Raw genomic sequence first — 26403 nt, 5'->3', positions numbered from 1 at the left:
CCAATCCCACCTCCCTCTGGGGGAGTCTAGGGACCTAAACTGCTGCTAGAAGAGCTCCCTCCTTGACGTTCATAAGCCTAACCCGCAGGGGATGACCGTCCTGCTGCCCTTGTCGAACATGCCTCTCCGGGCAGGTGGTGGTCTTTGGGGGAGGTGTTCTCACAAGGTTCCTGGATCCACAGGGCCTGATTCTCAGTGTCACCAAGGCCCATTCACTCCATTCCAGTGCTGAGCGGAGGACAGAAATCCCATTTCATGAAGGGTTACAAGATTTGGCTTCGTTTTGATTAGAAATGAAACGAGTAAATTTCAAAATTCTCCCTCAAAGAGAAAGAAATAAATCAGGTTGATCAAACCATGTTGTTTCATTTTTGCCTTTTCCATTCTGAGTTTTGTTGGAACAGCCATTTCCTAACCAAAAATCTAAATGCCCTGTTCTGAGAAATGCCATCAGACACGGGAGGGCTGGGTATTCCTGGGCCACTGGGTCCAGTCTCTGGCTGGCGCCGGCTATCCCCTCAGGTCATTCTGTTCAAAACCTTATTCGGCTGCTTCCAACTAGTGAGGCTGTTCCCCGCCACAGCTCCTCCTGGGAGGCTGCTCCAGGGCCTCACCCCTCTGATGGTTAGAAACTTCGCCCAGGCCCCAGCCTGAACTTCCAGCGTGGCCAGCTCGTCCCCGTTTGCTCTTCGGCCACCGTTGCCGCTCAGCTTCTCAGCTCTTCACTCTCCTTGGTGTGTCTCTCTCTGATGTATGTACAGGGAGCAATCGTAGCCCTTATTCTCACAGACTGAACAAACCAATGAGACGTTTTGATAATCTCAGAAGTTTTTTCCCTGTCAATTTTTCTCCTAAATGAAATCTTGGCAAAAACACCACGGTTGTGTGAAGCCTTTCACCTTTGCCGGAAAATGGTTCAGCCTAATCTTTTCTGGCCAGCTCTACCCCACTCTGTCAACACAGTGGGGCATCAGGGTACCCCATCCAAGAGGTGTCATGGCTCGTGGAGTACCAGGCCTGCAGATTTTGATGGCCAGAAGAGGCCACTATGATATCTTTGTCTGACCCCCGGCACAGCAGCTGCCAGAGAGCTTCACGCAGGGATACCTGCATCAATTGGGCCTTAAAGGTGAGCACTGGCTCCTCAAATGAGACTCGATATTTGATGGGTATCCAGTGCAGAGGGCAGAGCACCAGAGCAATGGGCTCACTCAGGGCTCACAGAAATGTCTGAAGGACAGAAAGGACCATTGTGTCCAAGGGGCTGAGCATTCAGGCTGATCTAGCAAAGCACTCACACATTCAAGGGGTCTCCTTGGAGTCAATAGGACCCTCACCAAGTCCTGAATCTCTGTGTTATGATTCTCCTTCATTCATGTCCTTTATTAAACAAACAGTGGCAGATCGTCATTTCCAGTTTGCATGCAATGCTCACTTTTCTCAGCAGCTGCCGTTTCAGTGAATCCCAGGTATTTTGGTTACTGTAATAAGTTTGTACAAGATTCAGGGCTGCATCGAATAAGTCAGTCTAGTCCTGGGAAATATAGAGTGGGTGACACAGTGTGGCCTAGTTATGACAGTGCAATAGTACTTTGGTTGGGCTATGATAGGAGCCCAACAGAACATATGGTTCACATACAGCAGTCACTCTGGTGAACGATTAGTGCGGGTAGCACTGTGTATAGTTGCAGGTTATTTCAATCATGCAACTTCCCACCCTTTGGTAAATTAGACTTTGGTCCCCTGCTTTTAGGATGGTCACTGCTTGGATCAAGCTGTTCTGCTGCTGAATCTCAGAACAGTGGCCATGGAACAAACCATCTGATGGAGACTGGGTTTGTTCCCAGTGAATGCCAAGCTCAGGGCAGACTGTTACAAACAAGGACACAAACCACAAAGTGGTTGGGAGTTCTAGACTTAGATTTCACCTGTCAAGTCTGAACTCCTCAAGCACTATACCAGGGCTGGCGTGGAGTCACAGAGAGGCCCCTTAAGCACACCGGTCTACCTGGCCACCCAGGAAAGCCTGCCTCTGTGCTAGATGGTCCCTTACACCAAAAATCACAACAATGTTCAGTTACTGTCAAGGTTCCTTCCCCACTCTGAACTCTAGGGTACAGATGTGGGGACCTGCATGAAAACCTCCTAAGCTTATTTTTACCAGTTTAGGTTAAAACTTCCCCAAGGTACAAACTATTTTCCTTTTTCCCTTGGACTTTATTGCTGCTACCACCAAGCGTCTAACAGATATATAACCGGGAAAGAGCCCGCTTGGAAACTTCTTCCCCCCCCCAAATTCTACCCAAATCCTACACCCCCTTTCCTGGGGAAGGCTTGATAAAAATCCTCACCAATTTGCATAGGTGAACAGAGACCCAAACCCTTGGATCTTAAGAACAATGAAGAAGCAATCAGGTTCTTAAAAGAAGAATTTTAATAGAAGAAAAAGTAAAAGAATCACCTCTGTAAAATCAGGATGGTAAATACCTTACAGGGTAATCAGATTCAAAACATAGAGAATCCCTCTAGGCAAAACCTTAAGTTACAAAAAGACACAAAAACAGGAATATCCATTCCATTCAGCACAGCTTCTTTTCTCAGCCATTTAAAGGAATCAGAACCTAACGCATATCTAGCTAGATTGCTTACTAAGTTCTAAGACTCCATTCCTGTTCTGTTCCCCTCCAGCTTTTGAAAGTATCTTGTCTCCTCATTGGTCATTTTGGTCAGGTGCCAGCGAGGTTATCCTAGCTTCTTGACCCTTTACAGGTGAAAGGGTTTTTCCTCTGGCCAGGAGGGATTTTAAAGGTGTTTACCCTTCCCTTTATATTTATGACACTCCCTGTCCCAAATGACCAGTCACTTACCCCAGGTCAAGTGCGCACTAGATTTCTCACGAAAGACAATGCTTGTAGCCAATCCTATATTAAACTATCTAAGTATTTATTAACTAGAAAATAGAAATAAGAGAGTTATTTACCAGGTTAAACCAGATAAATATACACACATACATGAGTTACAGTCATAGGTTCCAAAAAGTAATAGAGGCTGTTGTAATGTGCAAGCTCTACATGTCCTCTAGGGCTAACTCAGGCTAAGCAGCCAGGGATCCCTTGCTTATGCTTAGAAGTCTGGCCCTCCTCAAGCAGCATAGGGATAACAATTTCTTCTTGATGTTTTTTTTGTATTTCCCCCCGCCCCCAGAGTTCAAGCCTTCATGGGAACAGGGTGTGTGCATGTCTCCTGTTCATAGGGGTGTGAGCAGCAATCACCAAAGTATTTTGTTCACTGATGTTCCACAATGGTTGTTCTGGTATCTACAGGCCTCCTTTGTTGGGCAGGAGATGACACTTCTCATGATAAACTCACATTTCACTCTTGGTAATGCTTCTCTCTGTCATCACATATTTGGCTGCATGCATGTTCGCCCATATGCTGTCCACCCAATAAATACATGGACTTGACTCGTAGCGAAAGCACTTGGTCAGGTTCATTGCCAATGAAGCATGATGCTAATGCCCCGGCTCAGTGGTTACAGGTACGCTAACACATGTATGCTTGTGACCTAGTGGTTACAGTGGACAAGAAGCTGGATATGAGTCAACAGTGTGCCCTTGTTGCCAAGAAGGCTAATGACATTTTGGGCTGTATAAGTAGGGGCATTGCCAGCAGATTGAGAGATATGATCATTGCCCTCTTGTCAGGGTTCCCTCCCCACTCTGAACTCTAGGGTACAGATGTGGGGACCCACATGAAAGACCCCTTAAGCTTATTTCTACCAGCTTAGATTAAAACTTCCCCATGGTACAAACTCTTTGCCCTTGGAGGGTACGCTGCCACCACCAAGTGATTTAACAAAGAATCAGCAAAAGGACCACTTGGAGTTCCTATTCCCCCAAAATATCCCCCCAAGCCCTTACACCCCCTTTCCTGGGGAAGCTGGAGAATAATATCCTAACCAGTTGGTTACAAAGTGATCACAGACCCAAACCCCTGGGTCTTAGGACAATAGAGAAATCAGTCAGGCTCTTAAAAGAAAGAACAAAGGTAAAAGAAGCACCTCTGTAAAATTAGAAGGGAAGCTAATCTCACAGGGGAATCAGATTTAAAGCACAACGGATTTCCCTGTGGGCAAAACTTTAAAGTTACAAAAAGAAAACGAGGAATACACCATCCTCTCAGCACAGAGAAAATCACAAGCCAAAACAAAAGTAAACTAATGCATTTCCTTGCTAGTACTTACTAATTCTAATGGAGTTGGATTGCTTGCTTTCTTGCTCTCTCTCCGGCAAGCACACAGAACAGACAGACCCAGAACAGAAAAACAGAAGCCTTTCCCCCGCCCCCAGATTTGAAAGTATCTTGTCCCCTTATTGATCCTTCTGCTCAGGTGCCAGCCAGGTTACCTGAGCTTCTTAACCTTTTACAGGTAAAAGGACTTTGTGCCTCTAGCCGGGAGGGATTTTACAGTACTGTATTCAGGAAGGTTGTTACCTTTCCCTTTACATTTATGACACCTCTATTCAGCATTGGTGAGGCCTCATTTGGAGTACTGTGTCCAGTTTTGGGCCACATACTACAAGAAGGATGTTGAAAAGTTGGAAAGAGTCCAGCGGAGGGCAACAAAAATGATTAAGGGGCTGGAGCATAAGATTTATGAGGAGAGGCTGAGGGAACTGGGATTGTTTAGTCTGCAGAAGAGAAGAATGAGGGGGTATTTGATAGCTGCTTTCAACTACCTGAAAGGGGGTTCCAAAGAGGATGGATCTAGACTGTTCTCAGTGGTAGCTGATGACAGAACAAGGAGTAATGGTCTCAAGTTGCAGTGGGGGTGGTTTAGGTTGGATGTTAGGAAAAACTTTTTCACTAGGAGAGTGGTGAAGCACTGGAATGGGTTACCTAGGGAGGTGGTGGAAACTCCTTCCTTAGAGGTTTTTAAGGTCAGGCTTGACAAAGCCCTGGCTGGGATGATTTAGTCAGGGATCGGTCCTGTTTTGAGCTGGGGGTTGGACTAGATGACCTCCTGAGGTCCCTTCCATCCTTGATATTCTATGATTCTATCTGACAATGAACTGACTCAGTTAGTGGCGTGACTTACCACTATCCCCTACTCCAGACAAAGGCACTCCCTCTGAGATACATCTTTATACACTGATACAAACAAGTTATGTATTGTTCTTGACATATCAAGATGATTTAACTGGGAATTGGTCCTGCTTCGAGCAGGGGGTTGGACTAGATGACCTTCTGGGGTCCCTTCCAACCCTGATATTCTATGATTCTATGATTCTATGATATCAGGGTGCCACCCTCTGACATAGCAGGGTGCCACCCATTGCCTTGTACCTGTAGGTTCGATTGAAACATGTGTATTCATCATGCTGTCATCCTGACCTTATCCTTAAGATGGGTCAGCATTTTCCTGTTATCTTTGGGGAATGTGTTTATCAGAGTGTCTGGTGTTTCCCTTCTGGAATGTGTTTATGTGAGTGTTTTGAGTCTTGCATATTTATTTAGGAGTATTTATTTTTGCAATATCAGGCCTATGCTTGCCAAATTCTGTGAGTAGGGCCTGCCTCTTGCTCACATCTTAACTTTGATTTATATTAGCAAGTTCTGACCATTACTTTAGTTCAGGCCTCAGGCCTCATACCAGGCCTCTGATGCAAAGGCTCATGTTTCAGGCTCTCTTCCTACTACACTTTCCTGGCTGTGGGGGTTTCCAGTTTTAGAGCAAACACTTTTACAGTTACAGAGCAAATACTTAAATATTGCCTCATAACATGGGATACAGATATCATAAATGAGATTAATGCAGACAGCAACTCACAAGCATTTTATAAAGTCCAGACACTAAACACATCTCTATAAATCTAATCCCTATGTTAACAACACTAACCGGCAGGAGAGCCGGACTGGCTCCAGCCAGGAATTTGTCAGTGGTCAGTGGGGCCTAGGGGCCTTGCCATGAGCTGGCACCTGATCTTTAAGCATCACAGAGCTTCCTCCAGGTTTCCATGCATTGTGGAATATTCCCACTTGGTCTCATCACCTTCACGCATTCCCTTCGGGTTACAAACTAAAACCTAACTTAACGAACTAGAGCCTTTTGGTGACAGCAGTTTTCTCACCACAGCTGTTCTTCCAGCCCGGCTGGCTAGTCCTTAGCCAGGATACATCACAGAGCCCAAAGCCCTGGGTTTCTGTGTCTCCTCAGGTTAAGAATGGCAACATGGTGCTCTCTCTCTCTACTCATATCCCCAAAGTTTATCTTTCAAAGTCAGGAAGCCCTCCTGTAGGCTCAGCTTGCTGTGTTGCCCAGGGAGCTGATGCCCAGAGGAATGTTTTCAGGATCATGCCCCCATCATGATAACTACGTGGCTGTCCCCACACTCGTTAGCTTGATGGCTTTGTTTACCTTTTATGTACATGTACTTCCATCGTCTCTCTCGGCTCAAATTACATTGGAGGCACATTCGAGAGGCAGCACCACATTCCTTTGGCTAGAGTGGGGTGTTTTAAGCCGTACCTGCCAAACACATTTTAAGAACGTTTGCAGCACATATTTGTAGTTTTTCCTATTTCATCTGTGCACACACTGCACAATAGCATTAATGACCAGCGTGTTACCAGTTTACATATGACACCTTTTAGATACCAGCCGTGACAACCACGATCCACTGAGCTGCTCAGGCCAGCCAAGTCTCACTGCTAGGTACCAGGGAGCCCCTTGCATCAGCATCGGGGTGCTCTTAGGGTCACAGCTGTCTATACTCTTCATTTGTACAGCATGCAGCACAATGGGAACCGCTCTTGTTTGGTCCTTCAGCACCATGATTGAAATAACAACAAGAAGGAATTAAATGTGTGTGTTCCCTGAAAGGCTCTTGGACAGAAGCACACTGCACAGTGGACTTGGAAACAGTCTGGGCAGGCTTGCCATGCATCTAGGGACTCCTTGTTCTGAGGAGATGTGAAATTATTCTTACACTAGCGTGAGAGTTACTTCTGATGCTAGGCATTATTTGGAATAGGTGTCACCTTATTGCGTATACTGGCTCATGCCAGGGGAAAGAGAGATGCGATTTTGCTTGGTATCACACAAAGTGTCGTTTCTCTAGCACCTTTGTCCCTGTGTGTAACCTGGGGCACACAAAGCCCTGGAAGCTCCTGGAACCAACTGAACACATGAAATACCCAATGACTCTGCTCACTCTTCGGCCGACCAAGCGTTTCAGTTCCTGTTCCAACAACAGTTTGCCCCAGCATTTCAATTACAGGTTTTGTTAAAAACAAACTGACTCATTGCAAATGCTGTGCAATAGGAATAACTTCCACTTTTCAAAAATCTGCCTAGTTTCCATTCTTTGAGCTGGTGTGGCAGTGACAGAACCATTATCGTGCATAGGAGCCTGGGGGCTCAGCCCAGCCTCGGACGGGTGAAGCTGGGTGTAAAGGTGTGTGCTGGCCCTTTGCACCGCCCGGTGGGCAGGTGTGGCACTGCGACTGAGCCCCACCGCGCTTTCCCCGGTTGGGGTATCAACATGTTCCTGATAAAGGATCTGGGGCAGGGGAAGCCAGAACACGCACTCCAAATAAGTAAGGCTATTTAATAAGGTTTCATGGGGGGAGCAACTACAACAAGCCAGCCGTAATTAAACTTGGCAGGATTTGATTTTTTGGGGTTAATGTCGGTAAGCATCGATTTCACCAAGCACACAAATGGATGAAAAAATATTTCCATCACTCGTAAAAAGTTTACAGATAGGCAAAGTAAGAAAAATGCTGCTTGAAAATTTAGAGTTTGCTCTGAAGATATTTCTTTGTATATTCTGAGATATGATGTTTGACCCCCATAATTTTGCATAACTGTGAAAATTTAAATAGATAATAATAAAAAGAGGCTTACAAATAAACATCAGCATTATCCATCCACATTTTATAAAAAAATAAAAAGCAAGTTTTGCCAACCCTAGTCATAAAATCCATGCCTCAGTACACTGGTCCAAAGCTCTGGACTTAAAGGGAATGTGTACACTGCAATTAGACACCCATGGCTGGCCCATGCCACGGGGCTCAGGCTAGGGGCTGTTTAATTGTGGTGCCGATATTCTAGCTCGGGCTGCAGCCTGAGGCCTGGGACCCTCCCACCTTGCGGGGTCCTAGAGCCCAGACTCCAGCTCAAACCCCAACGTCTACATCACAACTAAACAGCCCCTTGGCCTGAGCCCTGCGAATCACCTGGTGTGGGCCACCCAGGGGTGTCTAATTGCAGTGTAGATATACCCAAAACTCCACAAAACAGTATCTCTGAGCCTGGTCAGGCTAACCTCCTGGAGTCTGAGAGAGAGAGAGATCACAACCCCTTGCACCTGGATGGATCCTTGTCTGGTCTCTTAGGCATGTTTGGCTTTCCCAGGGGGGACTACTTCCTGCCATACCTGCCCCTCGATCTCAACTTCCTGCTCTTGTTTAAATAGCCCTGGGGCAGGGTCTGCTTGCTTCTCCCCAGGCTGTCCCTGGCCCTAGGCTCCAGCCTGTCCCTTAAAGGGGTAATGCACTCCTTCCCACTCCCCGGCACCCTTACCAGCAGGATGCCCTGCAATGGGGCTAGCCTCAGGACTCCTGCTGGGGTGGGAGCTGTAGCTCTGAAACACCTCGTCCTGCTCCTGCCCATGTCGGTGAAAAGGACTGGGGAGTGCGCGTGGGTGAGTATTCACAGCCTCTCTGGCTGCTGCTGCTGAATCAAGGAGCAAGATTCTAAGGGGAAACATGGGAGGGCAATTGCATTGCCCTGGCCTTCCCGAGAGGGCACTGTAGACACGTAGGCGGTAGTGCCCAGGGGCAGAGAAAAGGCCTCCATTACAGAAGAAGGTGAGGTGTGGATAAGCCATGCGATTTTCAGAGATCACTGTGGCAGGTTGCTAGCCCCAGGGACTGGTTTCCAGTTTGAAGGCTGTCTGTCCAGTGACGAGGGCTGGGAGCATCATGAAAAGAGCCAAGTGTGCGGGGATTTGCACTGACATCTCAGTGCTGAAGTTTATGAGTGCCACCGGTGACTTGACTGAGTGGTAAATCATTCTAAAATTAACCACCCAGCTCTGAGAAGAACACTCCAAAGGCTCCAATTAGCACCTGAATGAAACATGCAGGCAGCATCTAGAATAGGCCATTTCTGAGTTATCAGGTTCCAAAAAAGCGCTAAGTTTTTCCCAATGCAAAACTCCACTCACATTTCTGTCTCTCAGAACTCCTGCTAACCTCAATTCTTAAAAAAGCAAACCTCTTCTGACTAGTGTGCATGCAAGTGATGGCTGCAGTGCAATGCTGGTTACCACCTTCCTCAGTGGTTGCTAGAAGATGCCAGTTGCCTGGTTGCTACCAGGGCTTGCTAGAAGATGCCAGTTAGTTTCTTGGAAGTGGCCAGTTCAACAGAAGATTATAAACATTGCAGCCGGTGTGTCTGCTACTGCCATGCACAGCACCTTCCCTGAGCCCCAAGTCACCTAACGAAGCAAGGTAGCAAGTGATTAAAAGGAAAGAAAAACTCAGGCCCAGCTCCCTGGCTCTGGTTCAGAGGCAAGCAGCATTTCTGTGCGTGAGAGTAACACACATTTCATTCCCAATGCAATTAACCGGGATTGTCAGCTTTTCGTTCCTGTCAGGCTCTGTGACAGAATACCGGGCCTCCCACTCTCAAATGCCCGGGCTCTTGCCTCCCCTGCAAGCACGGCTCCAGTCTGGTGCCTTTCAAGCATCTGCCTCCTGCAGAGAGGCCAGCCCACTATTACCCTAAATAAATTCTGAAAGCATTTCTCTAGTGAGGGTCACGCTTTGGCAGCCTCACAGTCTCCATATCCCACCTGTGGCATGGTGTTGGTGTCTGCAGGCCCCTGTAGAAGGAAGTCAAAGGGCCGAGCCTGCAGACAGCAGAGACGGACCCACAGGAAAGAATATCGGTGGGGGGACACCACAAATGGGAGCTTCCCCCGGTAAGGGAGGAAGTTACTCCCCACACCCCCAAGCCCTCCATCTTGGTCGCTCCTTTTGGGTTGGGAGAGCTGACCCACTAGTTCCATAGGAACATAGGTCTTGCCAAACTGACCCTGAAGCAGAGCATTCTGTCTCTGACCCCGGCCAGCGCCAGATGCTGCAAGGGAAGGGGTATGACCCATGCAGTAGCAGATGTGGGATGATCTGCCCTGCTCAGAGGTCTCACCCTGACTCCCAATAGTCAGTGATTAGTGTACACCCTGAGACGGGAGGTTTAATAGCAAACCAAAATGTTATTAGCATTATGATAACTAGGAGGATCCTTATTATCGTTCTGTATTTCCAGTCTCTTTAGTCTCTTTAGAGTCTTGCTGAGCTCCTGGCCTCAGTGATATCCTGTCTAATCACATGTGTGTGAAAAGATGTTTCCTTGGATGGGTTTGAATTTGGCATCTTTTAATTCATTGACAGTCCCTTGTTCTTGTGACATGAGGCAGGGAGAACAGAAGCACCTAAGCTACCGTCTCTGGCCCAGTCCTTACTTTATAGCATGTCCCTTTTATTCATCTCCGTTCTGAGGGACCAATCCTAGACTTTTCAATCTCTCTTCAGAGGAGAGGTTTTCCAGGCTCTTCGCCGAGCACTCTCCAGTTCACACTGTCCTGCTGAGTTGGGCTCACCAGCACTGTGCACAGCACCACGGTGAGGCTGTATCACTGAGCTGGAAGAAGGCATTCCGTTGTCCGTATCATTCACCATTCCATTCTTTATGCAGCCAGACAGCTTGGTATTTATTTTGACCATAGCTGCATTGAGCAGTGATCGCCATTGAGCTGTCTGCAGTGACGCCCATGTCCCTCTCTTGACCTGAGGTAGGACCTGGAAGATGTGCAAGTAGTTTAATTTTTCCCTCCAGTGTGCATTACTCAGCATTTATTGACAATTCATTGGGTTTGCCCAACCAGCATGATTAGATCTCCCTGAAGTTCCTCAGAGCCCTCTCTTGTCCTCACTAACCTAAATAACTTTAGCAGATGACACAGTTTTGCTATCTTGCTGCTCACCTACCTTTCCAGATCAATAATAAATACTTTAAAAATCACCAGGGGACAGATGTTGTTATTAAGAAAAAGGAAATCCCGGAGGCCCTCAGCACTATCTCCGACATCTATGTGATTATACTAAGCACTGTACTGCACATAACTATTCCTGTCCCTCATTGTTCCTTTTAACAGATGATGTGGAAAAAGCTGAAGTACTCAATGCGTTTTTTTACCCCAGTCTTCACAGACAAGGTCAGCTCCCAGATTGCTGCACTGGGCAGCACAATAGGGGGAGGAGGTGAGAAGCCCTCAGTGGTGAAAGAACAGGTTAAGGACTATTTAGAAAAGCTGGACATGCACAAGTCCATGGGGCTGGATGCAATGCATCCAAAGGTGCTGAGGGAGTTGACTGATGTGATTGCAGAGACATTGGCCATTATCTTTGAAAATTCATGGCTATCGGGGGAGGTCCCGGATATTTGGAAAAGGGCAGATATAGTGCCCACCTTAAAAAAGGGAAGAAGGGGGGATTTTAACAAAGTGTTTAACCCCAGTTTGAATCAGTTGAATGTACACATGGGGCGTCTGGGGGGAGCCAGTGCAAATTTGTTGCATCATTTAGAAACTGAGGAGCTTATGGTGTATGGCAGAAAATGAATCCAGATATCCGGCGCTATTCATATTATTCCGCTACTCATGGATCTTACTCAGGTCAGGATTAATAGGGTTTCTGTCTAGGACCTTGGCTAATTTAGTCACAAAAGTGAATCTGGGAGTTCTGTCTTGGTCTGATCAAGCTCCTGCATGTACTAAATGAAAAGATTGGGAGCCAGTAGGAAGAACAAAGGACATTGCAGCTGAATAGAGCTTTGTTGTATGATTCCCTTAGAATTCAAGAACTGGGAGAAAAAAACCCAGGAATATTTAGAAGAAAAGGTGTTGAGCCCTATTTTAACTGAACTGTTCACTGGTATGTTGCAGGGCAATGAGATTCCACGTTCATGGAAAGAGGCAAAAATGGTGATAATTACTAAAGAAGGGAAATAATTTACCAATTGTGCATCACAAGCACCTATTTCTTTCATTAATGTGGTTGCTAAAATTTATGCTAAGGTGTAGCAAACAGACTGTGTGTCACCTTGCCCAAATGTTTTCACCTGACTGACCTGGGTTTGTGGCTGGCAGCCATCTGGTAATATCAGAAGAACTCTGGATTTGCTCTATAATATTAATTCTAGCACTTCATGTGTGCTGCTTTCTGTGACTGCTGAGAAAGTGTTCAACTGGCTGCAGTGAGAGTATCTCAAGACTGATTTTAGGAAGGTTTGGCTTCAGAAATGAGTTCTCTATAGGCATATTGGCCCACTATACTCATTGGTGAGCATCTGTTTTGGTTAATGGTCATCGATTTTCTCCTTGTAATTTGTCCAAGGGTACCAGACAGGGCTGGCCCGTATCCTCCTGTTGTTTGCTCTGGAAAAAGTGCCATTTGCAATACATGTGAGAAAACAGACCCTTGGGAAAGGGCATCAAAATGTCTTCTGGATTCGGCCATAAAATAGCTTTGGATGTTGACATTGTCTTGTTATATTTGCAGGACCCAGATGCTTCATTAAAAATTAGATTGATTGACTTTGGGATTTGGGCAGGTATCAAACTTCAAATTAAACTATGATAAATCTGAAATTTTAGAAATTAGCATTCCCCAAAGGGTCAAAAATACGTTGCCAGCCACATAAATGTAAATGGGTGAAGGACTCTAAAATATTTAGGAATAAATGTTTTGGAGAGATATAAACTATTTCTAAGGCAAATTACCCTCCACTGTGGAATAACATAATAGAAGACTTGGCAGACTTATTTTTGGCTAGGTAGGGTAGCCTCAGTTAAGGTGAACATCTTCCCAATGTTATTTTTGTTTCTGTGCATTCCTATTGCTATCCCTGATGTGACATTAAAAACATGGGAGGATGCACTATTAAAATTCATATGGAAACATACAAGACAAAGGAGGAGTTCTAAAATTCAGTAATTCTAAAAAGTGGGGTGGACTTACTTTGTCTTATTAATATGCATTGCAATTAAAAGATGTAATCAGTTGGGTTAACCATAGACCATTCAAACACTGGGTAAAACTTGAACAGGACTGGAGCCCAGATATAGCCATTCGTAGTAACTGTTGGGTTAAAAATAAATGTAGGTCACCACCAATAAAATTACTCGTTCACCAGACCACCTTAGCAGATCTGAACAATTTTCTTTCAGTTTCTGTTGCCAAGACTTCTCCCTTAACTGCTTTCATTAATAATCAGGAATGTATCCCTAGGAAGCAAAGTGACTTCATTGTAGGTAAGAGCTGAGAATACTCAATTTGGACAGCTATTCCTGTGTCCTGATCTGAAATCATAACAAGAGATTTCAGAGTAGCAGCCGTGTTAGTCTGCTTAAATAAATTTGTTAGTCTCTAAGGTGCCACAAGTCCTCCTTTTCTTGTTGCGTAACAAGAGGTGTGTCATAATGTGTGAATAATATAAAGATCCCATATTTTCTGTATTTATAAGTCAAATATTTTATTGTGCAATCTGGATACAAGACAGCTCTAGCTAGACCTTTCACTACATCTGAGGTGCTGACCCAGGAGCAAGCTTGCACAAAAGGTTTATTTTCTAAGATATATACAATTTTGATTTTAAAAAAGATGTTAATAAGGGAAAGAACCCAGATGAAAAGGTCAAAATGGGATTTGGATAAAGAAATGGATCGAGATGAGTGGGTCTCTAGATGGAAAGGGGATACATATCTTTGGTTTGTGTAGCTCACAAAGAAATATTTTATAAAATTACTGTGTAGATGGCATTTGACTCCAATGAAGATCCATCACATTTTTGCTAGGAAGTGCTCTGTTGGAGTGTTTGTAGGAAGGCTCCCCAGCAAGCAAGCCAGAATCTTTAGCCAAGTTCTTTGAATATGAACCTGATCCTGAATAAGTAATATGTAATGTATGATACAGTATATTAACATTTTATTGTAATTTTGCCTCAATAAAAAATTTCAGCAACAAAGAAAAAAATGGATGAAAGTTATCCAGACCTGCTGACTTAAAAGATGTCTAATTTTAGTGGCTACTGTTTAACATCCTCCTGACTTACTATTGGGATAGAAAATGTTTCATCACAATGATCCCTACATTTTGTTTCCCGAGTAGAAGATATACATATTTATTAAATACTTCTTCCTTTTTCTGTATTATTACCAATGATTGCACCATTTCTATCTAGTAATGACTCAATACACTTGTTAGTATTCTTTTTGTTCTTAATATACTTAAACTGACATTATGGTCATCAAAGTTAAGGACACAGGTCTTCTTTTGTTCTTTTGCTTCCCTTATCAATTGTCTACAATTTCTAGTTTCTGATTTATATTCATTACTATCAACTTTACTTTTTTCATATGTTATGTATTTTTATATGTATAGCTACTTTTACTTCCCCTCTAAATCAAGGGTTTGAAACCAATGCATCCTGTCTTTCTTGATTGTGACTTTTTAGCATTGTGCTAAAGTTACTTACCAGGCATTTTTCCTCCTTGTAGCTAGATTCAGTGTGGCAGGGATTTTCTCTCTAGTCCTGACCAGGTCCACTGGTGACCCCCTTCTCCCTGGTGACTTAGCTATCTGTCCAGGTGTCACCTCCATCAAGGTAAACCAGGGTTTTAACCCAATAGACCCAGAACATCACACCGGGTCAAAGATCTTGGTCCAGGCCCATTAGTACTTCTGATCCTTTGTATCTGATGTCTTCCTGTTAGTCTTCCCAAGTCCCTTTCTTCACCCTTGGTTCCAGCTCAGGGACCACTGTAACAAGTGGTTAAGGTCTGTCTGGTCAGACCTCTTGCTTTGTCCCTTGGCTACTTCCTAAGTTAGCCCACCTTCTCTGCAGGAGGCTTGTATTCCCAGCACAGGGTGGAGGGAGAGGGAAAAAGAATCTGCCCCAGTGTCAAGCCCCTAGTGCTAGTTCTCAAAATAACAAAGGAAAGGGAAACTAAATTAACAGAAAAAGAGCAGCACCAGCTTCTTTCCTACCAGGAGCCTGCAGACAACTGTCCCACCACTCAGTGCTTGCCATATGTAGCTGGCTCTCCGCTGAGTTCCTTCCTAGGAGTGGAGGATGAGAGGTCTGTGCACATCCCCAGGCTGGGGCTTTCTGAACGGAGTTTCTCCCTTTTTAAGGTCCCCTATCCCAAGACTGGTATGCCCCACAGGTGGTGGGGGCAGGGCTGCCGGAGCCCAAAGCTAGTCTTTATCCCCTTCTTCCCTGGTGTGGGATGTGTACACTCCCTCTAGTAATGTGTTAAACAATTCCCAATTCTCATTCACATTTCAATGTAAAATTCTTCCTTCAGCTCATGGGTTCATCGTTGTTTTCAGCTTTGTGAAATTGGCCCTTTTAGAGCAGCAGGTATATGCACTATTGGTTTGGTTTTATTCTGTTTGAACATAACAGACGTGATCAAGTTATGATCCCCTGTACCTAAGCTAATACTTATTTTTGGGTCTGTGATCAATTCCTCTTTGTCTGTCAAGACAAGATCTAATATAGAATACCTTCACGGTGGATGCAACAACTTTTGAGTTAGGAAATTGTCATCTATAATATTTAGATATTCTGAGGATGTTTTCGTACTGGCAGCATGAAACCTGCACATCTTTCTCTGGCTAAATTGGCTGTTCAGCAACCTCCCCCTGCTTACTGTTTCTGTTACAAACTGTTTCTTAATCTTCTTTTCTTCTTTGTGAACTCAGAGAGATGAGCTATTTGGATGGTTTCCCCCAATGTTAGCTCTGCCTCCATCTGAAATTTCAGAGGCACTTCTTTCTGAGCAGTGCTGGTTAGAAATGCCTGGTCGCTCATTTGCGTTTCCTTCTATCTCCTAATGTTTAATGATTGCTCAGACAATACACTGCTCTGGCATTACCTGAAATAAGGTGCCTCTCCAAAAGAATATTATGTCTGGGAAGGAACTGCTCCTTACATTTCACTGTCAAAACATCATAACTAGTATTGGGGCCTTCTTCAGATACAAAATAAATCTATTCCCTTTCCACACAGTAGAGAGGAGGAAGTTAATTGACTCTGCACTCCTTGCCTGTTCATTTCAACAAAGCATGGAATCTGAAGAAATACTCTCTCTTTTGAGGCCGCAGTGAAAGTTGGCCGAAGTGAGTATTTTCTGCAGGATTGTAATTTAACATACTGCACATTTGACATTTGCATTAGTGGCATATGCCAAACATTCCTAAATTGGGCTATTGCTGACACCACCTCACTTTGCTGAGAGGAGGCATGATGTAACTTTCTTGTTCTGTCTAATTTGTTAACACCACACAAAACTCTCAACTCCTCTGGCCAAGAACTGATCCCCCCGTGTGTATAGATGGGTCTTGTTCTGTCTCTGGGCAGAGCAACAGCAACTGTGGCCAAAGCTAAACTTTAGGCACCAAAATCCCAATTTTAGGCATTCAAATAAAAAGTCTGATTAATCTGAGGTGCTGAACACCTTAAGTCCCTGAGTATTTTAGGGGTACCCTACAGATCAGAATCTCCCTCTCTCTCTCTCTCTCTCTCTCTCACACACACACACACACAGAATCCAAACAACATAGGATCTGAAGTCTGAGGGTTTGCAAAGCTCTTTTTTTACATAAGATTAGAAAATTTCTCTTCTGTGCACTTCCTGTTTTCACCTGGCACCAGAAATCAAAAGAGCTAGAGCTGCTTTGCTGAAATGAGATGAAACTTATTTGTGTGTTGCTTTCCATTTTTTGGTTTTTTTGGTATTATGTTTAGCCCCATTTGTAAATCAGAAAAATGCACAGACTATATAGAGAAATAAAATGGAGACTGAGGAGAAGGGAGATTCAGGAAGGGAGCTGGGCTGATGGCACTAGTAAGATCATAGAATCATAGAATCATAGAATATCAGGGTTGGAAGGGACCCCTGAAGGTCATCTAGTCCAACCCCCTGCTCGAAGCAGGACCAATTCCCAGTTAAATCATCCCAGCCAGGGCTTTGTCAAGCCTGACCTTAAAAACCTCTAAGGAAGGAGATTCTACCACCTCCCTAGGTAACGCATTCCAGTATTTCACCACCCTCTTAGTGAAAAAGTTTTTCCTAATATCCAACCTAAACCTCCCCCACTGCAACTTGAGACCATTACTCCTCGTTCTGTCATCTGCTACCATTGAGAACAGTCTAGAGCCATCCTCTTTGGAACCCCCTTTCAGGTAGTTGAAAGCAGCTATCAAATCCCTCCTCATTCTTCTCTTCTGCAGGCTAAACAATCCCAGCTCCCTCAGCCTCTCCTCATAAGTCATGTGTTCTAGACCCCTAATAATTTTTGTTGCCCTTCGCTGGACTCTCTCCAATTTATCCACATCCTTCTTGTAGTGTGGGGCCCAAAACTGGACACAGTACTCCAGATGAGGCCTCACCAATGTCGAATAGAGGGGAACGATCACGTCCCTCGATCTGCTCGTTATGCCCCTACTTATACATCCCAAAATGCCATTGGCCTTCTTGGCAACAAGGGCACACTGCTGACTCATATCCAGCTTCTCGTCCACTGTCACCCCTAGGTCCTTTTCCGCAGAACTGCTGCCTAGCCATTCGGTCCCTAGTCTGTAGCTGTGCATTGGGTTCTTCCATCCTAAGTGCAGGACCCTGCACTTGTCCTTGTTGAACCTCATCAGATTTCTTTTGGCCCAATCCTCCAATTTGTCTAGGTCCTTCTGTATCCTATCCCTGCCCTCCAGCGTATCTACCACTCCTCCCAGTTTAGTATCATCCGCAAATTTGCTGAGAGTGCAATCCACACCATCCTCCAGATCATTTATGAAGATATTGAACAAAACCGGCCCCAGGACCGACCCTTGGGGCACTCCACTTGATACCGGCTGCCAACTAGACATGGAGCCATTGATCACTACCCGTTGAGCCCGACAATCTAGCCAGCTTTCTACCCACCTTATAGTGCATTCATCCAGCCCATACTTCCTTAACTTGCTGACAAGAATACTGTGGGAGACCGTGTCAAAAGCTTTGCGAAAGTCAAGAAACAATACATCCACTGCTTTCTCTTCATCCACAGAACCAGTAATCTCATCATAAAAGGCAATTAGATTAGTCAGGCATGACCTTCCCTTGGTGAATCCATGCTGGCTGTTCCTGATCACTTTCCTCTCATGCAAGTGCTTCAGGATTGATTCTTTGAGGACCTGCTCCATGATTTTTCCAGGGACTGAGGTGAGGCTGACTGGCCTGTAGTTCCCTGGATCCTCCTTCTTCCCTTTTTTAAAGATTGGCACTACATTAGCCTTTTTCCAGTCATCCGGGACTTCCCCAGTTCGCCACGAGTTTTCAAAGATAATGGCCAACGGCTCTGCAATCACAGCCGCCAATTCCTTCAGCACTCTCGGATGCAACTCGTCCGGCCCCATGGACTTGTGCACGTCCAGCTTTTCTAAATAGATCCTAACCACCTCTATCTCCACAGAGGGCTGGCCATCTCTTCCCCATTTTGTGATGCCCAGCGCAGCAGTCTGGGAGCTGACCTTGTTAGTGAAGACAGAGGCAAAAAAAGCATTGAATACATTAGCTTTTTCCACATCCTCTGTCACTAGGTTGCCTCCCTCATTCAGTAAGGGGCCCACACTTTCCTTGGCTTTCTTCTTGTTGCCAACATACCTGAAGAAACCCTTCTTGTTACTCTTGACATCTCTTGCTAGCTGCAGCTCCAGGTGCGATTTGGCCCTCCTGATATCATTCCTACATGCCCGAGCAATATTTTTATACTCTTCCCTGGTCATATGTCCAACCTTCCACTTCTTGTAAGCTTCTTTTTTATGTTTAAGATCCGCTAGGATTTCACCATTAAGCCAAGCTGGTCGCCTGACATATTTACTATTCTTTCGACTCATCGGGATGGTTTGTCCCTGTAACCTCAACAGTGTGTTTATCCGAGTGTGTGTTTGAAATACAGCCAGCTCTCTTGGACTCCTTTCCCCTTCAAGTTAGTCCCCCAGGGGATCCTGGCCATCCGTTCCCTGAGGGAGTCGAAGTCTGCTTTCCTGAAGTCCAGGGTCCGTATCCTGCTACTTACCTTTCTTCCCTGCGTCAGGATCCTGAACTCAACCAACTCATGGTCACTGCCTCCCAGATTCCCATCCACTTTTGCTTCCCCCACTAATTCTACCCGGTTTGTGAGCAGCAGGTCAAGAAAAGCGCCCCCCCCTAGTTGGCTCCTCTAGCACTTGCGCCAGGAAATTGTCCCCTACGCTTTCCAAAAACTTCCTGGATTGTCTATGCACCACTGTATTGCTCTCCCAGCAGATATCAGGAAAATTAAAGTCACCCATGAGAATCAGGGCATGCGATCTAGTAGCTTCCGTGAGCTGCCGGAAGAAAGCCTCATCTACCTCATCCCCCTGGTCCGGTGGTCTATAGCAGACTCCCACCACTACATCACTCTTGTTGCACACACTTCTAAACTTAATCCAGAGACACTCAGGTTTTTCTACAGTTTCGTACCGGAGCTCTGAGCAGTCATACTGCTCCCTTACATACAGTGCTACTCCCCCACCTTTTCTGCCCTGCCTGTCCTTCCTGAACAGTTTATAACCATCCATGACAGTACTCCAGTCATGTGAGTTATCCCACCAAGTCTCTGTTATTCCAATCACTTCATAGTTCTTTGACATCACCAGGACCTCCAGATCTCCCTGCTTGTTACCAAGGCTTTGTGCATTTGTATATAAGCACTTGAGATAACCTGTTGATCGCCCCTCATTCCCAGTATGAGGCAGGAGCCCTCCCCTCACAGACATTCCTGCCTGTGCTTCCTCACGGTATCCCGCTTTCCCACTTACCTCAGGGCTTTGGTCTCCTTCCCCCGGTGAACCTAGTTTAAAGCCCTCCTCACTAGGTTAGCCAGCCTGCTGGCAAAGATGCTCTTCCCTCTCTTCGTAAGATGGAGCCCGTCTCTGCCCAGCACTCCTCCTTCATGGAACACCATCCCATGGTCAAAGAATCCAAAGCCTTCTCTCCGACACCACCTGTGTAGCCATTCGTTGCCTTCCACGATTCGACGGTCCCTACCCAGGCCTTTTCCTTCCACGGGGAGGATGGACGAGAACACCACTTGCGCCTCCAACTCCTTTATCCTTCTTCCCAGAGCCACGTAGTCCGCAGTGATCCGCTCAAGGTCATTCTTGGCAGTATCATTGGTGCCCACGTGGAGAAGCAGGAAGGGGTAGCGATCTGAGGGCTTGATGAGTCTCGGCAGTCTCTCTGTCACATCGCGAATCCTAGCCCCTGGCAAGCAGCAGACTTCTCGGTTTTCCCGGTCAGGGCGGCAGATAGATGACTCAGTCCCCCGGAGTAGAGAGTCTCCGACCACCACCACCCGCCTTCTCCTCTTGGGAGTGGTGGTCGTGGAACCCCCAACCTCAGGACATCGCATCTCATGCCTTCCAACCAGCGGAGTCTCCTTCTGCTTTCTCGCCCCAGACATATCATCTGGTCCACTCTCCGCAATGGTACCTGTGGAGAGAACATGAAAGCGGTTAGTTACCTGTGTCTGTGTTACTGGAACCCGGACATTCCGCTTACCTCTTCTGGAGGTCACATGTTGCCAAGCTTCTTCACTGGCCTCTTGGCTCCTCTGTGCAACCTGCTCTATATCTGTAGAGCTTTGTGCCCCTAGAAGCCTATCCTGAGTTTCATCCAGAAAATCCTCAGTTTCTCGTATGCAACGCAGGGTCATTATCTGTTGCTCCAGACCTTCAATCTTCTCTTCCAATATGGAGACCAGCTTGCACTTTGTATAGACAAAGTCGCTTCTGTCCTGTGGAAGAAAGACAAACATGGCACATCCAGCGCAGGTCACAACAGCTGAGCCCCCCCCCCCTTCCATATCACCTTCCTACTATGAGCTTCCTCAGAGCAGTTGGCAAGACATAAGCCTCACTGGGCTCCCTCCAGGCGAACTCCCAGGCAAACTCCTGCTGTGTGCTGCTCTGCTGTCCCCTGCTGCTCTGCTGTCCCCGCTGCTTAGCTGGTTCTCCGCTGCTCAGCTGGTTCGCGAAGCTCTGGCTATTTTTAAACAGCCAGGCTTCCCTGTCGCAAACAAACAGACACCCTACTGCCCGCCCCCTGCAGGCTAGCAGCCAATCAGACACTCACTCAGGCTCTCACACTACCCTCCCAGCAAACACAGGCTCGGATACTTCCTCAGCAAGCAAACAAACACACACTCGGATAGACACACTGTTGAGGTTACAGGGACAAACCATCCCGATGAGTCGAAAGAATAGTAAATATCATGACAGATTTCAATCAGCAGAGCTTTCTTTTTACAAAGGAAAGGAACAATATGATCATACTGAGAAGCTCTGAGTTCATTGGTTAAGATGAGCACTCGCTGGCGATTTCCTTCCTGCTAGAATGATCAGAATGACGAATTTTAAAGAACTGAAATGAGGTTTACTACAAAGTGTTATGAGGGGGAATATGAGCGACACATGAACTGCCGGCTTAGGGAGGCTAGCCCCCAGCCCTGCCCCTTACGCCAGAGGCCAGGCCCCATCTCCCCTGCCAGAACCCAGAGCCCCCCCATCACAGCCGCGAGCCCCTCACCTTAGCCCTCGGCTGCCTGAGCACCTCCAACCCCAGAGCGCTGGGCGACATGGCCCCCAGCCCCGGAGGGCCAGGCAATATAGGCCCCAGAGCTGGAGCACTGGTCCCAACCGCAGTCTTATTAATCTCTCCTCATACGGAAGCTGTTCCATACCCTTAATCATTTTTGTTGCCCTTTTCTGATCCTTTTCCAATTCCAGTCTATCTTTTTTGAGATGGGGCGACCACCTCTGCACGCAGTATTCAAGATGTGGATGTACCATGGATTTATATAGCAGCAAAATGATATTTTTCTCTCTTATTATCTCTCCCTTTCCTAATGATTCCCAATATTCTGTTCGCTTTCTTGGCTGCCACTGCACACTGAGTGGATGTTCTCAGAGAACTATCCACAATGACTCCAAGATCTTTCCTGAGTGGTAACAGCTAATTTAGACCCCATCATTTTATACATATAGTTGCGATTATGTGTTCCCATGTGCATTACTTTGCATTTATCAACAATGAATTTCACCTGCCAATTTGTTGCCCAGTCACCCGGTTTTGAGAGATCCTTTTGTAGCTCCTGGCAGTCTGCCTGGGACTTAACTATCTTGAGTAGTTTTCTATCATCTGCAAATTTTGCCACCCTCACTGCTTACCCCTTTTTCCAGATCATTTATGAATGTGTTAATTAGGACTGGTCCCAGTACAGATCCCTGGGGGACACCACTATTTACCGCTCTCCGTTCTGAAAATGGACCATTTATTCCTACCCTTTTTTTCCTATCTTTTAACCAGTTACCAAACCAGGAGAGGACCTTCCCTCTTATCCCATGACAGCTTACTTTGCTTAAGAGCATTTGGTGAGGGACCTGGTCAAAGGGTTTCTGAAAATCCAAGTGCACTCTATCCATTGGATCCCCCTTGTCCACAGGCTTGTTGACCCCCTCAAAGAATTCTAGTGGGGAGGCATGATTTCCCTTTACAAAAACCATGTTCATCTATGTGTCTGATAATTTTGTTTTTTACTATAGTTTCAGTTTGCCAGGTACTGAAGGCAGGTTTACTGGCCTGTAATTGCCAGGATTATCTCTGGAGCCCTTTAAAGAATTTGGTGTCACATTAGCTATCCTCCAGTCATTTGGTACAGAAGCTGATTTAAATGATGGGTTAGAGATTACAGTTAGTAGTCCTGCAATTTCACATTTGAGTTTCTTCACAACTCTTGGGTGAATACCATCCAGTCCTGGTGACTTATTACTGTTTAGTTTATCAATTTATTCCAAAACCTCTTCTAATGACACCTCAGTCTGGGACCATTCGTCAGGATTTGTCACCTAAAAAGAATGGCTCAGGTTTGGGAATCTCCCTCACATCCTCAGCCGTGAAGACCAATGCAAAGAATTAATTTACTTTCTCTGCAATGGTCTTAACGTCTGTGAGCGCTCCTTTAGCATTTCGATCCAGGGGCCCCACGGGTTGTTTAGCGGCTTCCTGCTTGTGATGTACTTAAAAAATTGCTATTACTTTGTGAGTCTCTGGCGAGCTGTTCTTCAAATTCTTTTATGGCCTCCCTAATTATGTTTTTAAACTTCATTTGCCAGAGTGTATGCTCCTTTCTATTTTCCTCATGAGGATTTAACTTCCACTTTTTCAAGGATGCCTTTTCATCTCTGACTGCTTCTTTTACTTTGCTGTTTAGCTACAGTGGCACTTTTTTTGGTTCTCTTACTGTGTTCTTTTTAATTTGGGGTATACATTTAAGTTGAGACTCTATTACAGTGTATTTAAAAAGTTTCCATGCAGCTTTCAGGGATTTCACTTTTGGCGCTGGACCTTTTAATTTCTGTTTCACTACCCTCATCATTTTTGTGTAGTCCCCCTTTCTGAAATTAAATGCTACAGTCTTGGGCTGCTGTGGTGTTTATTCACCTCTTGGACCAGATCCTGTGCTCCACTTAGGACTAAATCAAGAATCACCTCTCCTCTTGTGGGTTCCAGGACTAGTTGCTCCAAGAAGCAGTCATTTAAGGTGTCAAAAGACTATCTCTGCACCCCGTCCTGAGGTGACATGTACCCAGTCAATATGGGGATAGTCGAAATCCCTCTTAATATTGAAGTTTAAATATTCATAAACGATCTGGACAAAAGGGTAAACAGTGAGGTGGCAAAATTTGCAGATGATACAAAACTACTCAAGGTAGTTAAGTCCCAGGCAGACTGCGAAGAGCTACAAAAGGATCTCACAAAACTTGGTGACTGGGCAACAAAATGGCAGGTGAAATTCATTGTTGATAAATGCAAAGTAATGCACATTGGAAAACATAATCCCACCTATACATATAAAATTATGGTGTTAAATTAGCTGTAACCACTCAAGAAAGAGATCATTGTGGATAGTTCTCTGAAAACATCCTCCAACGTGCAGAGGCAACCATACAGAATGTTGGGAATAATTAGGAAGCAGATAGAGAATAAGACCGAAAATATCGTATTGCCACTATATAAATCCATGGTGCGCCCATATCTTGAATACTGCGCGCAGATCTCATCACCCCACCCCAAAAATACATTTGGCAACAAATGGCAACAGAAATTATCAGGAGTATGGAACAGCTTTCATATGAGGAGAGATTAATAAGACTGGGACTTTTCAGCTTGGAAAAAAGGCTACTAAGGGGGATATAACAGAGTTCTATAAAATCAAGTATGTTGTGGAGAAATTGAATAAGGGAGTGTTATTTACTCCTCCACATAACACAGGAACTCGGGGTCACCAAATAAAATTAATAGGCAGCAGGTTTAAAACAAACAAAAGGAAGTATTTCTTCACACTACACACCTGTGGAACTCTTTGCTAGAGGATGTTGTGAAAGCTAAGATTATAACAGGGTTCAAAAAAGAACTATAGATTCATAGATTCATAGATATTTAGGTCAGAAGGGACCATTATGATCCTCTAGTCTGACCTCCTGCACAACGCAGGCCACAGAATTTCACCCACCCACTCCTGTAACAAACCTCTCACCTATGTCTGTGCTATTGAAGTCCTCAAATTGTGGTTTAAAGACTTCAAGGAGCAGAGAATCCTCCAGCAAGTGACCCGTGCCCCCTGCTACAGAGGAAGGCGAAAAACCCCCAGGGCCTCTTCCAATCTGCCCTGGAGGAGAATTCCTTCCCGACCCCAAATATGGCGATCAGCTAAACCCTGAGCATATGGGCAAGATTCATCAGCCAGATAGGACCGAAAATTCATCCCTGGGTAACTCAGATCCCACCCCATCTAATATCCCATCACAGGCCATTGGGCCTATTTACGATGAATATTTAATTACCAAAACCATGTTATCCCATCATACCATCTCCTCCATAAACTTATCGAGTTTAATCTTAAAGCCAGATAGATCTTTTGCCCCCACTAGATAAGTTCATGGAGGTTGGGACTACCAGTGGCTGTTAGCCAGGATGGGCAGGGATGGTGTCCCTAGCCTCTGTTCGCCAGAAGCTGGGAATGAGCAACAGAGGATGGATCACTTGATGATTCCCTGCTCTGTTCATTCCCTCTGGGGCACCTGGCATTGGGCACTGTCGGAGGACAGGACACCGGGCTGGATGGACCCTTGGTCTGACCCAGAATGGCCGTTCTTATGTTCTTAAGGGCCTGACCTTGCAAGGAGCAGGTTGTTCTCAGCTCCCACTAGGGAAGGAGTGTGCCCAACTTGAGTGTGACTCTGCCGACAGCAGTGGTAGGCCCAAAGGTAGCACATTGCAGGCTAGGACTAGACCAGCGCAACCTTTCTTCCACTGTGGACACAGGTCTCCCACCTCAAGGTCAGGAAGGGGCTCTGATGCTAGTCTGGAGAATTTTGGAAATCCTGGGCCAGATCCTCAGTTGGTGTCATTAGCTCCAATGCCAGGTTACACTAGCACAGGACCTGGCCTAGCGTCACTGGATCTGTAAAGTTTTATAAGAACGTAGGATTTTCCATCTACAGTCTAATTACTCAGGTTAGTCTCCACCCGAAACCGATAGGGTGCCAGTAGCATGCCAGGTGTACACGTCTCAGAGACACACACTGTAGGTGCTTCAGCAGCTAGGCCCTGTAAGTGTGAGGGGACTGTGCCCCCCTTACTAACATTCGAGGGGGGGGGGGTTTAGTTGCTAGCTCCCAGTACTCAAAGGGGGGAGGGTCGGTGGGGAATCGGGACCCTGAGACTGACAGGCCCCAGGAACAATGGGGAGAGGCCAACGCTCCAGGTCAGCCTGAACGACAGGGCGGGCAGGCTAATCGGGGAGTCAGGAGGCCAGGGGGGTCCCGTCCTCTGTGTGAGCTGGATTTGCCTGGGTCAGACAGAGTGGGGCCGAGCTAAGGAGAAAGCAGGGGCCTGAGCTGAGCTGGGGAGCAGAGCTGGGGATCCAGATCCAGAGGGACCAGAAAAGCAGCCCAGAGAGAGCAGACCCTGCCCTGGGAGCAGAGCTGCAGCAACCAGAGCCGGAGGGGCCAGAAAAGCAGCCCAGGGAGCTGGAGGCAGAGCAGCAGCAGCCGTGCAGAGACCGAGTGGTGCAGATGGGGCTGGAGCAGTCCGGAGCTGGGTGTCGTGAGCAGCTGGGGAGACCGAGGGGGACCCTGGGCAGCGGGCCCAGCGCAGGGAGACGCCTCATAGAATCACAGACTATCAGGGTTGGAAG

Source organism: Lepidochelys kempii, chromosome 6 (genome assembly GCF_965140265.1).
Source record: "Lepidochelys kempii isolate rLepKem1 chromosome 6, rLepKem1.hap2, whole genome shotgun sequence".
Taxonomy (NCBI): domain Eukaryota; kingdom Metazoa; phylum Chordata; order Testudines; family Cheloniidae; genus Lepidochelys; species Lepidochelys kempii.
The sequence above is the reverse complement of the archived record's forward strand: the minus strand, read 5'-3'. Positions refer to the sequence as shown.